The sequence below is a fragment of the Sus scrofa genome, chromosome 12, assembly GCF_000003025.6.
Source record: "Sus scrofa isolate TJ Tabasco breed Duroc chromosome 12, Sscrofa11.1, whole genome shotgun sequence".
NCBI classification, from domain to species: domain Eukaryota; kingdom Metazoa; phylum Chordata; class Mammalia; order Artiodactyla; family Suidae; genus Sus; species Sus scrofa.
In genome coordinates, this window is record NC_010454.4 from 27,702,673 (window position 1) to 27,719,344 (window position 16,672).

Below are 16,672 nucleotides of genomic sequence, written 5' to 3' on the forward strand. Positions count from 1 at the left end.
CCCTCCTCCTTGGCAACCACAAGTCTGTTCTCCATGTCCATGATTTTCTTTTCTGTGTAAAGGTTCATTTGTGCCATGTAATAGATTCTAGATATAAGTGATATCATATGGTATTTGTCTTTCTCTTTCTGACTTAATTCACTTAGTATGAGAGTCTAACTAAATTTTTTTAGTTCTAAATAATTTTTCTTTTTTACTTCCAGTTTTCTCAATGGTTAAATTTTTTTTGCTTGCTTATCTCTTAATTATTTGCTTCTGAATTTATGATAGTATAGACAGTGAATATGACCTGTGAAATATTAACTTTAAAAAAAACCATACAGTTGTGACCAAGTACATGATCACTATTTTTCAATCTTTATGGGTATAAAGAATATATTCTCTCTTTTAGTGTATGTGATTTCCTTTCTATATATCTATTAAATCAAGATTGGTAATTATGCCGTCAAAATAATTTATATACATATTCCTTTTTTGTCTGTTTAATTAAAAAATTTGAAGAGAGGTATTTTAGACTCTCAATATGGTTTTCCTTTTTTATTGAATTCTCTTCATTTCCAAGAGATTTTGCTCTTAGCTATTTTTTAGTGTATAAATTTTTATGCCTATTACAACTTGTTCAAGGAATGTCTTTTTTGTCATTTAGAATATTATTCTTTAACTGTTTAAGAATTTGACCTAACATTCTATGTTTAACCCTTGATGTTTCTACCTTTGCTTCTTTTTTTAGAAAAAAATATAGTAGATTTACAATATTGTGTTAGTTTCAGGTGTACGACCTCTGCTTCTTTTTGTTTGCTTTTGTCTGTTTGTTTGCTTATCTATTTTTTTTTTTTTTTGCTTTTTTTGCTTTTCAGGGCCATACCTGTGGCATATGGAAGTTCCCAGCCTAGGGGTTGAATTGGAGCCACAGCTGCTGGCCTACGCCACAGCCACAGCAACATGGGATCTGAGTCATGTCTGTGAACTCTACCACAGTTCCCAGCAATGCTGAATCACTGACCCAAGGAGTGAGACCAGGGATGGAACCTGCATCCTCATGGCTACTACTCAGAATCGTTTCTGCTGAGCCACAACGGGAACTCCCTCATCTAATTTTTTCTTTCATTTTCCCTGTGTCATTTTGTTTTAGCTTCATACCTTTAGACTGCATATAAGTGGATTTTTGTTTTTCAGACTCAGTCGAAGGATCAATGTTTGTTCATAGCAGATTCAACTCTCTTATATTTATTTGGTATCCAAGATGTTTGGTCTTATTCCTGCCGTTTAATTTTTTACTTTCTATTACTCTTTCTGTTTGCTCCCTTATTTCTCCTTCAATTATATGTGTTAAATTGAAGAAATTTTCTTTTTTTTAACATTTTATTATTTTTTTTCTGCTGTACAACATGGTGACCCAGTTACACATACATGTATACATTCTTTTTTCTCACATTATGCTTTCCATCATAAGTGACTAGACAGAGTTCCCAGTGCTACATAGCAGGATCCCATTGCTAATCCATCCTGAAGGCAAAAGTCTGAAGCTATTAACCCCAAGATCCCAGTTCATCCCACTCCTTCCACTTTCCCTTTGACAATCACAAGTCTATTCTCCAAGTCCATGATTTTCTTTTCTGTGGAAAGGTTCCTTTGTGCCATATGTTATATTCCAGATATAAGTGATATCATATGATATTTGTATTCCTCTTTCTGACTTACTTCACTTAGTATGAAAGTCTCTAGTTCCATTCATGTTGCTGCAAATGGCATTATTTTGTTCTTTTTTATGGCTGAGTAGTATTCCATTGTGTATATATACCACATCTTCCTAATCTGATCATCTGTCAATGGACATTTGGGTTGATTCCGTATCTCAGCTATTGTGAATAACGCTGCAATGAACATGAGAGTGCATGCGTATTTTTTTTTTTTTTTGGTCTTTTTGTCTTTTTCTAGGGCCACACCTGCAGCATATGGAGGTTCCCAGGCTGGGGTCCAATTGGAGCTGTAGCTGCCAGCCTATGCCAAAGCCACAGCAATGCTAGATCCGAGCCGAGTCTGTGACCTACACCACAGCTCATGGCAATGCCAGATCCTTAACCCACTGAGCAAGGCCAGGGATGGAACCCATAACCTCATGGTTCCTAGTTGGAATCGTTAACCACTGAGCCATGATGGGAACTCTGAATGTGTCTTTTTTAAGGAAAGTTTTGACCGGATATATGCCCAAGAGTGGGATTGCTGGGTCATATGGTAGTTCTATGTATAGATTTCTGTGGTATCTCCATACCGTTCTCCTTAGTGGTTGTACCAGCTTACATTCCTACCAACAGTGCAAGAGGGTTCCCTTTTCTCTACACCCCTCCAGCATGTGTTATTTGTGGACTTATTAATGATGGCCATTCTGACTGGTGTAAGGTGTTATCTCATGGTATTTTGATTTACTTTTCTCTAATAATCAGTGATGTTGAGCATTTTCCCATGTGTTTGCTGGCCATCTGTATATCTTCTTTGGAGAAATGTCTGTTCATATCTTTTGCCCATTTTTCCATTGGGTTGATGGCTTTTTTGCTGTTGAGTTGTATAAGTTGCTTATATGTTCTAGAGATTAGGACTTTGTCAGTTGCATCATTTGAAACTATTTTCTCCCATTCTGTAAGTTGTCTTTTTGTTTTCTTTTTGGTTTCCTTTGCTGTGCAAAAGCTTGTCAGTTTGATTAGGTCCCATGGGTTTATTTTTGCTTTTATTTCTGTTTCTTTGGAAGACTGACCTGAGAAAATATTCATGATGTTGATGTCAGAGAGTGTTTTGCCAATGTTCTCTTCCAGGAGTTTGATGGTGTCTTGTCTTATATTTAAGTCTTTCAGCCATTTTAGTTTATTTTCCTGTATGGTGTGAGGATGTGTTCTGGTTTCATTGATTTGCAAACAGTTTTCCAGGTTTCTCAGCAATTCTTGCTGAAAAGACTGTCTTTTTCCCATTTTATGTTCTGGCCTCCTTTGTCAAAGATTAATTGACCATAGGTGTCTGGGTTTATTTCTGTGTTCTCTAGTCTGTTCCATTGGTCTGTATGTCTGTTTTGGTACCAGTACCACACTGTCTTGATGCCTGTGGCTTTGCAATATTGCCTGCAGTCTGGGAGAGTTTTTCCCCCTGCTTGGTTTTTGTTCCTCAGAATTGCTTTGGCATTTCTGGGTCTTTTGTGGTTCCATATAAATTTTTGGATTGTTTGTTCTAGTTCTGTGAAAAATGTCATGGGTAATTTGATAGGGATGGCATTGAATCTGTAGATTGCTTTGGGTAGTATGGCCATTTATACAATGTTAATTTTTCCAACCCAGAAGCATGGAATATCTTTCCATTTCTTTGCATCTTCTTTAATTTCCTTGATTAATGTTTTCTAGTTCTCAGCATATAAGTCTTTAACCTCCTTGGTCAGGTGTATACCCAGGTATTTGATTTTTCGGGGTGAAATTTTAAAGGGTATTGTACTTTTGTATTCCTTTTCTAATATTTCATTGTTAGTATACAGAAATGTGACTGATTTCTGAATGTTAATCTTATATCCTGCTACTTTGCTGAATTTGTTGATCAGTTCAAGTAGTTTTTGGGTTGAGTCCTTAGGGTTTTCTATATATAGTATCATGTCATCTGCATACAGTGACAGTTTTACATCTTCTCTATTTAGATGCCTTTTATTTCTTTTGTTTATCTGATTGGTGTGGCTAGGACTTCCAATACTATGTTGAAAGCAGTGGTGAGAGTGGGCATCCTTGTCTTGTTCCAGATTTTATTGGGAAGTCTTTCAGCTTTTCTCCATTGAGTATTATATTTGCTGTGGGTTTGTCATAAATGCTTTATGTTATGTTCCCTCTATACCCACTTTGGTAAGAGTTTTTATCATGAATTGATGTAGGATTTTGTCAAATGCTTTTTTGGTGTCTATTGAGATGATCATGTCGTTTTTGACTTTTCTTCTGTTAATGTGGTATATGATGTTGATTGATTTGCATATGTTGAACATCCTTCTGAACCTGGGATGAAATCCACCTGGTTGTGGTATACTATATTTTTGACATATTATTGGATTTGGTTGTCTAAAATTTTGCTGAGAATTTTTGCGTCTATATTCATCAAAGATATTGGTGAATAGTTTTCTTTTTTGGTGGTATCTTTGGATGGTTTTGGAGGTAGGGTGATGGTGGCATCATAGAATGTTTTTGGGAGTATTCCTTCTTCTTCAGCATTTTGAAAAAGTTTAAGGAGGATGGGTACAAGTTCCTCTTTGTATGTTTTGGTAGAATTTGCCTGTGAAGCCATCTGGACCTGGATCTGTATTTGTAGGGAGTGTTTTTTATGCATATTCAATTTCATTTCTAGGGATCAGTCTGTTCAGTTGATCTATTTATTCTTCTTTATTATTACTCAATGAACTTATTGCACTTATAGTTGTACAATGATCACCACAATCCCATTTTATAGGATTTCCATCCCACAACCCCAAGGCATCCCCCCACCCTCGAACTGTCTCCTTTGGAAACCTTAAGATTTTCAAAGTCTGTGAGTCTGCGTCTGTTCTGCAAAGAAGTTCCTTGTGTCCTTTTTTCAGATTCCACATGTCAGGGATAGCATTTGATGTTGCTGTCTCATTGTCTGACTGACTGCACTTAGCATGATCATTTCTAGGTCTGTCCATGTTGCTAAAAATGCCATTATTTCTTTCCTTTTAATGGCTGAGTAATATTCCATTGTGTATATGTACCACCTCTTCTTGATCCACTCCTCTGTCAATGGACATTTAGGTTGTTTCCATGTCTCGGCTATTGCAAGTAGTGCTGCAATGAGCATCGGAGTACATGTGTCTTTGCGAGTCATGGGTTTCTCTGGATAGATGCCCAGGAGTGGGATTGCTGGATCAAACGGTAGTTCTAATTTTAGTTTTCTGAGGCATCTCCATACTGTTTTCCACAGTGGTTGCACCAATCTACATGCCCACCAACAGTGTCATAGGGTTCCTTTTTCTCCACACCCTCTCCAACACTTATTGTTTGTAGACTTTTGGCTGCTGGCCTTTCTGGCTGGTGTAAGGTGGAACATCTTAGTGGTTTTGATTTGCATTTCTCTAATAATGAGTGATGTTGCACATCTTTTCATGTGTTTTTTGGCCATCTGTGTGTCTTTGTTGGAGAATTTTCTGTTTAGATCTTCTGTCCATTTTTGATGGTTTTTTTTTTTTTTTTTTTTTTTTTGGTACTGAGCAGTAGGAGGTGTTTATAAATTTTGGAGATGACTCCCTTGTCATTTGATTCATTTGCAAAGATTTTCTCCCATTCCGTGGGTTGTCTTTTCATTTTGTTTAGGGTTTCCTTGGCTGGGTATAAACTTTTAGGTTTTATTTTTGTTTTTACTCTAAGAGGTGGCTCTGGGAACACGTTGCTGTCGTTTATGTCAGAGAGTGTTTGGCCTATGTTTTCCTCTAAGAGCTTTATAGTATCTGGTCATATATCTAGGTCTCTAATCCACTTTGAGTTTATTTTTGTGTATGGTATTAGGGAGTGTTCTAGTTTCATTCTTTTACATGTGGCCATCCAGTTTTCCCAGCACCACTTATTGAACAGGCTGTCTCTTCTCCACTCTATATTCTTGCCTCCTTTGTCATAGATTAGTCGGATGTCGGTGTGTGGCTTTAATTCCAGGCTTTCTATCCTGTTCCACTGATCTAGATTTCTGCCTTTGTGCCAGTACCCTGCAGTTTCAACGATTGTTGCTTTGTAGTATAGTCTGACATCAGGGATCCTGATTCCTCCAGCTCCGTTTTGCTTTTTCAGGATGCCTTTGGCTACTCTGCGTCTTTTGTGCATCCAAACACACTTTAACATATTTTGTTCAAGTTCTGTGAAAAATGTCCTTGGTAACTTGATAGGGATTCCATTGAATCTGTAGATTGCCTTGGGTAGTATAGTCCTCTTGATAATATTGACTCTTCCAATCCAAGAGCATGGTATGTCTTTCCACCTGTTTGTGTCATCTTTGATTTCTTTCATCAGTGTCTTAGACTTTTCAGAGTACACGTCTTTTGTCTCTTTAGGTAGGTTCACTCCTAGGTATTTTATTCCTTTGGATGTGATGCTAAACGGGATTGTTTCCCTAATTTCTCTTTCTGATCTTTCATTGCTAGTATATAGACATGCCATTGATTTCTGTGTATTAATTTGGTATCCTGTGACTTTGCCAAATTCATGGATGAGCTCTACCAGTTTTCTGGTAGAGTCTTTAGGATTCTCTAGGTATAGTATCATGTCATCTGGAAAGAGCAATAGTTTTACGTCTTCCTTTCCAATTTGGATTCCTTCTATTTCTTTTTCTTCTCTGCTTGCTGTGGCTAGGACTTCCAAAACTATGTTGAATAGTAGTGGCAAGAGCAGACATCCTTGTCTTGTTCCTGATCTCAGTGGGAATTCTTTCAGCTTTTCACCATTGAGAATGATGTTAGCTGTGGGTTTGTCATAGATGGCCTTTATTATGTTGAGGTAGGTTCCCTCTATGCCCACTTTCTGAAGGGTTTTTTTTTTTCTTTATCAGAAATGGGTGTTGGTTTTGTCAAAGGCTTCTTCTGCATCTATTGAGAGGATCATGTGGTTTTTATTCCTCAGTTTGTTAATGCGGTGTATCACATTGATGGATTTGTGGATATTGAAGGATCCTTGCCTCCTGGGGATAAATCCCACTTGACCTTGGTGAACAATGCTTTGAATGTACTGTTGGATGCGGTTTGCTAGTATTTTGTTGAGGATTTTTGCATCAATGTTCATTGGTGAAATTGGCCTGTAATTTTCTTTTTTGGTGATATCTTTTTCTGGTTGGTATCAGGCTGATGGTGGCCTCATAGAGTGAGTTTTGGAGTGTCTGTTTCTCTGTGATTCTTTGGTATAGTTTCATAAGGATAGGTATTAGCTCCACTCTAAATGTTTGATGGAATTTGCCTGTGAAGCCACCTGGTCCTGGACTTCTGTTTGTTGGAAGTTTTCTAATCACAGTTGCCATTTCAGTTCTTGTGATTGGCCAGTGCATCTTTTCGATTTCATCTTGGTTTAGTCTGGGAAGATTGCACTCTTCTAAGAACTTGTCCTTTTCTTCAAGGTTTCTGTTTTATTGGTATACAGTTGCATATAGTGGTCTCTCATGGTCCTTTGTATTTCTGTGATGTCCATTGTTTCTTCTCCCTTTTCATTTCTAGTTTTACTGATTTGAGTCCTCTCTCTTGGTTTCTTGATATGTCTGGCTAAGGGTTTATCAATTTTGTTGATCTTTTCAAAGAATTGGCTTTTTGTTTCATTGATCTTTTCTGAGGTTTTCTTCATTTCTATTTCATTGATTTCTGCACTGATCATTATGATCTCTTTCCTTCTACTAACTTTAGGTCTTGTCTGTTCTTCTCTCTCGAGCTGCTTAGGTATAAAGTTAGCTTGTTTATTTGGGCTTTTTCTTGTTTCCTGAGGTGGGCTTGTGTTGCTATAAAGTTTCCTCTTAGAATGGCTTGCTGTATCCCATAGGTTTTGGAGTGTTGTATCTTTGTTGTCATTTGCTTCTAGGTATTTTTAAATTTCCTCTTTGATTTCTTCAGTGATCCATTGGTTGTTTGGTAGCATGTTGTTCAGTCTCCACGTGTTTGTGTTTTTTGCAGTTTTTTTTTTTTCTTGTTGATTTCCAGTCATATAGCATTGTGGTCAGAAACGATGCTTGGTAGGATTTCAATTTTCTCGAAGTTACCGAGGTTGGATTTGTAGCCCAGGATGTGATCCGTCTTAGAGAAGGTTCCACGTGCACTTGAGAAGAATGTGTATTCTGTTGCTTTTGGATGGAATGTCCTATAAATCTCTCTCAAGTCCATCTGGTCTAATGCTTCATTCAGGGCCTGTGTTTCCTTATTGATTGTCTGTCTGGATGCTCTGTCCAATGCTGTATGCGGGGTGTTAAAAGTCCCCCACTATGATTGTGTTATTGTCGATTTGTCCTTTTAAGGTTGTTAGCAGTTGCCTTGTATGTGGTGGTGAACCTGTGTTGGCTGTGTAGATATTTACAATTGGTATATCTTCTTCTTGGATTGATCCTTGGATCATTGGGTAGTGACCTTCCTTGTCCCTTAAAATATTCCTCATTTTAAAGTCTATTTTCTCTGATATGAGTATTGCTACTCCACCTTTCTTTTGATTCCTGTTTGCATGGAATATTTCCTTCCATCCTCTCACTGTCCATTTGTATGTGTCCCTAGAAGTGAAGTGGGTCTCTTGAAGGCAGCATATATATGGGTCTTGTTTGTGTATCCATTCAGCCAGTCTCTGTCTTTTGGTTGGGGCGTTTAGTCCATTAACATTTAAGGTAATTGTTGATATATATGTATGTCCTTATTGCCATATTATTAATTGCTTTGGATTTGGTTTTGTTGCTCTTTTTCCTTCCCTTCTTCGCTTGTTCTCTCCTCTTCTGGTTTGAGGACTCTATTCAGTGTTTTATTTGAGCTGATTTTTCTTATTTGTTTGTGTATCAATTGCAGTTTTTTGGTTTGCAGTCATTCTGAAGTTTTGATATAAGGGTCTCTCTCTCTCCCATATATATATATATATATATATATATATATATATATATACATATATATGAGATTGTTTTAAGCTGTTGGTCTCTTAATCGCAAGTGCATCTCCAGTGTCCTGCATTTGTACCCTCCTCTTCTCACGATTTCTGATTGTGGTGGCATAATTGCGCATGGATGATTTCGTATCTTTACTGTATATATACCTTTACTGGTGAGCCTTGTCCTTTGCGGAATTTTTGTTTCTGGTTGGGGCCTTTTCTTTTCTGCCTAGAGAAGTTCTTTTAGTATTTGTGGTAAAGCCGGTTTAGTGTTGCTGACTTCTCTTAGCTTTTGCATCTCTGTGAAGCTTTTGATTTCTCCTTCAAATCTGAATGAGAGCCTTGCAGGGTAAAGTAATCTTGGGTTGGGGGTTTTTTCCTTTCATCACGTTAAGTATATCATGCCTCGCCCTTCTGGCCTGCAGAGTTTCGGCTGAAAAATCTGCTGATAACCTTATCGGGGTTCCCTTGTATGTGATTTGTTTCTTTTCCCTAGCTGCTTTCAAGATTTTCTCTTTGTCGTTAATTTTGGTCAGTTTGATTAATATGTGTCTTGGGGTGTTCCTCCTTGGGTTTATTTTATGTGGGGCTCGTTGTGCTTCCTGGATTTGAGTGACTGCTTCCTTTCCCATGTTAGGGAAGTTTTTGGCTATTATCTCTTGGAATACTTTTTCTGTCCCTTTCTCTCTCTCTTCTCCTTCTGGCACCCCTATCATATGGATGTTGGTGCGTTTAACATTGTCCCAGAGATCTCTGAGACTCTCTTCATTTCTTTTCGATCTTTTTTCTCTTTTCGGTTCTGCATCCGTGACTTCCACTAATCTGTCCTCCACCTGGCTTATTCATTCTTGTGCCTCCTGTATTCGGCTGTTAGCTGCTTCTAGTGAAGTTTTTTATTTCAGTTATTGTATTTTGCATCTCTTCTTGTTTAAGTTTTAGATCTTGTATCTGTTTGCTCAGTGTTTCCTGTAAGTTATTCATCTTTGCCTCCCGTTTATTTCCAATGTCGTGCATCATCTTCAGCATCAACAGCCTAATGTCTTTTTCCTGGAGGCTGAGAATCTCCTGATCACTTAGCATATTTTCTGGGGTTTTTTCTTTCTCCCTCATCTAAGTTATGGTTCTCTGTCTTTTCGTTTTTATAGGTTTTTGGTGTGGTGACCTTTGTACAGATAATAGAGGTGTAGCATCTCTTACTTTTGGTGTCTGCCCCCCTTGTGGCTGATATGGGTACAGGGGCTTGCTGTAGGTTTCCTGATGGGAGGGACTGGTGCTTGCCCACTGGTAGGTGGAGCTGATTCCCATCCCTCTGGTAGGTGGGGCTTAGTCTCTGGGTGGGATTAGAGGTGGCTGTGTGCCTGAGAGGTCTTTAGGCAGCCTGTTTACTGAGGGGCAGGGCTGTGATCCCACCTGGATTGTTGTTTGCCCTGGGGCTTCTCAGCACTGACTGACAAGTGGGGCCTGATTTTCCCAAAATGGACACCTCCAGTGAAAGGCATGCTGCTGAATATTCCTGGGAGCTTTGCTTCCAATGTCCTTCCCCCACAACATGCCACATTCACCCGTTTTCCCAGGAGGTCCTTCAAGAACTGTAGTCAGCTTTGACCCAGATTCCCATGGAGACTTTGCTTTTCCCTGGGATCCAGTGCACGTGAACATCTGTGTGTGCCTTTTAAGAATGGGGTCTCCATTTCCCCAAGTCCTGTGGAGTTCCTGCACACAAGCCCCACTGGTCTTCAAAGCCAGATGTTCTGGGGGCTCTTTCTCCCAGTGCCAGATCCCCACACATGGGTGTTTTATGTGGGGCTTAGAACTCTCACTCCTGTAGGTGAGTCTCTGTGAATGGAGTTACTCTCCAGTCTGGGGCACCTCCCACCCAGGAGGTATGGGGTTGCTTATATCATGTAATAGCCCCTCCTACCTCTTGATGTGGCCTCCTGTTTGTTTTCTGGAGTAGGATGTCTTTTTGAAAGTTTCCTATTTGGTTGAAGGTTGCTCAGCATTTAGTTGTAATTTTTTTTGTTTTTAGGAGAGAAGTTGAGCTCCTGTCCTTCCATTCCTCCATCTTAATCCCATCTCCTCATATAAGTACTTTTTGATCCAATAATTCCATCTCTCAGAATACTTTCTATAGAAATAACTTAAAATGTGAAAATATGCATCTATGAAAATATTTGTTTATGTAATAGGCAAAAATAGAAACAAATGTCAGCTACATTAGCCTCTGGACACACATACAAAGGAATATCAGGTATCTCTTAATAATGATGGTTTATATCTATATTTTAAGGACATGGAAAGATGTCTAATATGTATCATTAAGTTTCAGAAGCAGAATGCCCAACAAGTATATTATGATCTTCATTTTTATACATACATGTATATGTTTACAAATGAATAGTAACTTCAGAAAGCATACACATCAAATGTTAAAAATTATGACATCTAGGTTATGATTTTATGAGTGGTTTGCACTTTTTTCATTTTTGAATTATAAAGTGATTTCTTTTAATTAATATTGAAATAATATTGAAGAGAAAATAATATTGTGGATAAAAACATGAAGGTTCCCTCAACTTCCCAGTCACATAAAGTAATGCTCCCTAGATCCATCTAAGCAGTATTGTCTTCCTGAACTTTTTCTTCCTGACCTTTATCTGCGTGCATCCAAATATACTCAGGTGTTGGATGAGATTTTTCTAAGCTTTAGGATTTAAATACATCTAGCACAAGTGCCTACACCCACATTCTACAGGAGGCCCAGTGCCCTCCCCAAGAGTTCTTTGAATACCCAAAGGCATATGTTCTCATAACTTCTACTGGATTTCAATCCCTGCTCCTGGGCCCAAATTCTCTATTTTATTTATGAATTCCCTTCCTTGCCTCTTCTTTCCTCTAGTTCACCAGTCAGTGTGCAACATTTCCTTTTTCCTGGCTTTGACCAAAACCACACCCCAAGCCATATGTCCCGAAGAATTTACTGATGGTTTGGCCACAATATCTAAGGATTTATTTCAAAGAAAAACAACTTGCAATTTAATATCTAAAATCCATATTTTTGAGTTTAGGATAGGTACATGCAAACTATTACATTCAGATTGGATGTCCTACTGTATGGTACAGGGAACTATAACCAGTTTCCTGGGATAGGCCTTGATGGAAGATAATATAAGAAAGGGAATGTATATACATGTATGACTGGGTCACTTTGTTGTACAGTAGAATTTGGCACAGCATTAGAAATTAACTATACTTTAAAAAATTAAACACAAATACAAATTGAAAACAAACAAAAACAAAAAAGTCCCCATTCTTGAAAATTTTCTTTCACAAATAACAAATGCTGGAGAGGGTGTGGAGAAAAGGAAACCCTCTTATACTGCTGGTGGGAATGTAAATTGGTACAACCACTATCGAAAACAGTATGGAGGTACCTCAGGAAACTAAATATAGAATTACATATGACCCAGCAATCCCACTCTTGGGCATATACCTGGACAAAGCTTTCCTTGAAAAAGACACATGCACCTGCATGTTCATTGCAGCACAGTCCACAATAGCCAAGAGCTGGAAACAACCTAAATGTCCATCGACAGATGAATGGATTAAGAAGATGTGGTATATATACACAACGGAATACTATTCAGCCATAAAGAACAATGCCATTTGCAGCAACATGAATGGAACTAGAGACTCTCATACTGAGTGAAGTAAGTCAGAAAGAGAAAGACAGATACCATATGATATCACTTAATCTTGTATCCAATATATGGCACAAATAAACTTTTCCACAGAAAAGAAACTCTTGGACTTGGAGAACAGACTTGTGGTTGCCAAAGAGGAGGAGGAGGGAGTGGGATGGACTGGGAATCTGGGGTTAATAGATGCAGACTATTGCATTTGGAGTGGATAAGCAGTGGGATCCTTCTCTATAACATTGGGAACTATATCTAGTCACTTGTGATTGAGCATGATGGAGGATAATGAGAGAAAAAGAATGTATATATGTATGCATAACTGGGTCACTTTTCTCTATAAGAAAATTTACAGAACACTGTAAACCAACTGTAACTGAAAAAATAAAAATCATTTTTAAAAAAAAGACAAGAAAATTTTTTTGTGCCTCATTCTCCCAAACAATGGGAATTTCTCCTCATCATCTTCCACAGCCAATTCAAAACTCCAGCCAGTCTCTTAAACATTCTATTTCTCCTAAGGCCCTTCTCATATTTCCTTTGAATATTTGAGAACATAACTCTGCTCAACAAAATGACACATTCCCTGTGTCTTTTCCTTATGATGAGATATTGGGGACCCCAGAACAAATGGCAGAGAATAAGTACACAGATCCTCCCCCAGATGGGTCCCCAAGGCAGAAAGGGTCCACATTCCCCAGAGCACTGATACACGTGGCAAAGTCTTCATCTCACATTCCAGGGGTTCTGGAAATGATTCTAGATAAGGGATGAATTTCTAACTTTCTCTATAGAGACATCCCTCCTGTTTCATTTCCTTTTGAGGGGCTTTTTCCTACCATTGACATTACATGTTAATTCTGCTACACAGGAGCCTTGGTTCAGTCAACAAATTTGAGAGGCTCCATGTTTAACTTCAGATCACAGTGTGGTCAGAAGGTGTGATTCTACCTTCTAAGGCATCATCTGTCCCACTTTCATCCTCAGAATCACTATCCACTCCATCTTCCTTTTTACCTAACAAAGTCTCCTTAGGAATATCTTCCAAAAGTCAGAAGGAAGTTATAGAACTCCTTTGAGATCAACATTACAATGTGGGGGATGGGTGCAGGTAAACTATCAAAGAACCAGGCCTGCATAATATGAGGTTCAGAAATTTCTCTAGATAAAAGCAAGCAAAGGAGGCCCCTGGAAGCTGGCTATAAATTATCAGCATCTAGGATTTCCCAGTGTGGCTCAGCAGAAACAAATCTGACTAGTATCCATGGGGACCTGAGTTAGATCCCTGGCCTCACTCAGTGGGTCAGGGATCTGCTGTTGCCATGAGCTGTGGTGTAGGTCACAGATGTGGTTTGGATTATATGTTGCTGTGGCTGTGGCAAAGGACTACAGCTGTAGCTCTGATTCGACCTCTAGCTTGGGAACTTTCATATGTCACAGGTGTGGCCCTAAAAAAGCAAAAAAGATATATATATATATCTCAGCATCTATAAACACAGGATTTATTTTAAAGTCAAAGTCTTTAGGGTAAGACATGTTTGTACTAATCAAAAATCTCCGCCTAGCTCTGTATGCCAAGGCACACATCTGAGGAGACTGGCTGATAAAGCAGAAAAAGAAATTAGGGCCACAGTGGGCTCCCCAGTAGAAGCTGTGTGTTATAGTCACAGGGGAAGTTCTAAGAAAAGGCAATACCCAGTCTGGACAGGATTGTTGCAATATGTGGTCAGACACACTCTGCAGATGTCATTACAAAACTATGAGCCCCAAAGCAGAGGAGTGAGTTGACAGGAAGTCTCCAAGCCCCCACTTAAAAGCCAGTGGCTGCCTCAAAACTTCAAATGCCTCAGTCTCCATGGCTGATGGCCTAACAAGGTTCAAACAGGTGGTTGGAAATGCAGAAGGAAGCAGATGCTAACATTTCAACTGTGGATGAACAGAAGGAGAAAAGATGTCTTCATACAGATATGGTGGGGCCAGCATGCGAATGCTGAGCTGGCTACAGAGAGAGGCCCACCACACTGTATCAAGGTGAAGTGACCAGGCCTCTGGGCTCTGCCTCTGACAATTCAAGGTTTGTGGAAGTAGGATAGATCCCCACCTCTGTCTGAGGGCTCCCAGCACAGACGTAGCCAGAGTCAGCAATCCTGACCACTATTTGGCCACTGATGGAGATGGCTACAAACATGTTCATTACAGTCAAGAAGCAAATTACCTCCTAGAGCTTAGCAAAGAGGATATGGCAGATCCAGGAGAGGGCAAAGAATGCTTAGCAACCCTGGCCTTGGAGACTCTGTTCTCCAAACTGTCCCTGAGATGGCTGCAGGCATCCTTAGCCATGGAAGTGGAACTTAAAATTGGGAACACCGTGAATATAACATGGTGACAGGAGAGTTTCAAAGGTTCAGGTGTGGGACAGGGAAGCCAGTAGGCAACAAACTTCAAGCATGAATCCAAGACCTGGCTCTATGTCCTTTCAAGTCACCTGTATCAGACTTCAAAACAATTTTTATTCTGTTTTTGGGGGAACATTAAATGTACTTCTTAGCAGGTTGATGGGTAACCTCACTTCCAACCGTAAAGCATTATAAGGTGGTTGAGTGAAATTTATACCCTTACAACACTAATGCCTGAATCATTCAAATCAACCAACAAATATTTGAATTTAAATAGTGTAGGTGGAGTTCCCTTCGTGGCTCAGTGGAAACTAATCTGACTAGTATCTATGAGGACGCAGGTTCAATCCCTGGCCTTGCACAGTGGGTTAGGATCCAATGTTGCTATGAGCTGTGGTGTAGGTCACAGATGGGGCTCGGATCCTGCGTTGTTGTGGCTGTGGTGTAGGCCGGCAGCTATAGCTCTGATTGGACCCCCCTAACCTGGAAACCTCCATATGCCGCAGGTATGGACCTAAAAACAAAATTAACTAATTAACTAACTAATTAAAAATAGTGTTGGTGTATGTGCTAGACAAGCATGGGCATCATCACAATTATAGAATCACTAATATAGTAGCTGCATTTATTGACATCTTCCTATGTGTCACTCACATTGATAGTGCTGAGTGCTCTACATGGATAATCTTCACAGAACTCATTGTTCCAAATGAGGGCCCTAAAGCTCAGAGAGACTAATTAATTTTCCCCAGGTCACACAGCAAATATGTTAAGGAACTGAGGCTCCAAAACCCATGCTCTGAACCACTCTTCTACACTCCCTTCAGGAAGAGAACACAAAGGAATAGGCAATTATTGAGCTATTTCTAGGTGCTAAGCACTCTTCTAAGGGCTGGAGAGACAAAATTGAAAATAAATGCTCTCAGCTCTTGAAGAAGCATGAGGTCTCCTGGGGAGAAAGTTACATAATGCACATTAGGAGAGATGGAATGAGGGTTTGGGGTTGGCATATGCACACTGAAGTATATGGAATGACTGGGCAATGGGGACCTGCCTTATAGCACAGGGAACTCTACCAATATTCTGTGATAATCTATATGGGGAAAGAATCTGAAAAAGAATGGATGTGTGTGAATGTATAACTGAATCACTTTGTTGTACAACAGAAATTATCACATAGTAAATCAATATATTTCAATAAAACTTTTAAATATGAAAAAACTAGATAAGCAGCAAAGATATATTGTACAACACAGGGAATATAGCCATTCTTTCGTAATAACATTAAATGGAATATAATCCATACAAAAGTAAAAGTGAGACAGTAATATGAGGTCAGTGGTTTTTCGCTGCTGCTTTGGGAGCCCTTCCAGGCCTGAGTCTGGTGCTCACCTCCACGCCTGTGGCACCTCTGCCTACTCTCCAAACCACTGCCTGTTTTTTCCTCTACCTCCCCTACTGAGCATGTGAGAGATGGTACCATGGCTTGGTCAGCAATGCCTCCCTGCTTGTAGCACCGTGCCTCGCAACTGCAAATGCACTTCAAGTGGAAGATTCACTTATTAAGATGAAATTTAAATACTGAATATATATGAAAATTAGAGTGTAAAAACAGATATTCATACCTTTGAGAAACAGGGTGCATAGCCGGGACATAAATAGAGAAGGAGGGCAGGGAGGGACGAGACCTGGCAGTGTGCAGACTCAGAGCCAGTCAGCCATGGTGGAAAGAACACCAGAGAAAGGCCAGAGACCTGGGGGTCTAGTTCTCCTGGGCCTCTGGGAAGACATGTTTTCAGTTGACCAACATCTTGAGTTCTACTTCCATTGTCTCTAAAATAGGACTATCATGCCGGCTCAGCCTACCTCATGACACTGTGGTGAGGATCATACAGTCAAGGAAGAAAAAGAATGTTAAGTGCTTTCAAAACTATCAAGAGATAGGAGTTCCCATCATGGCTCAGTGGTT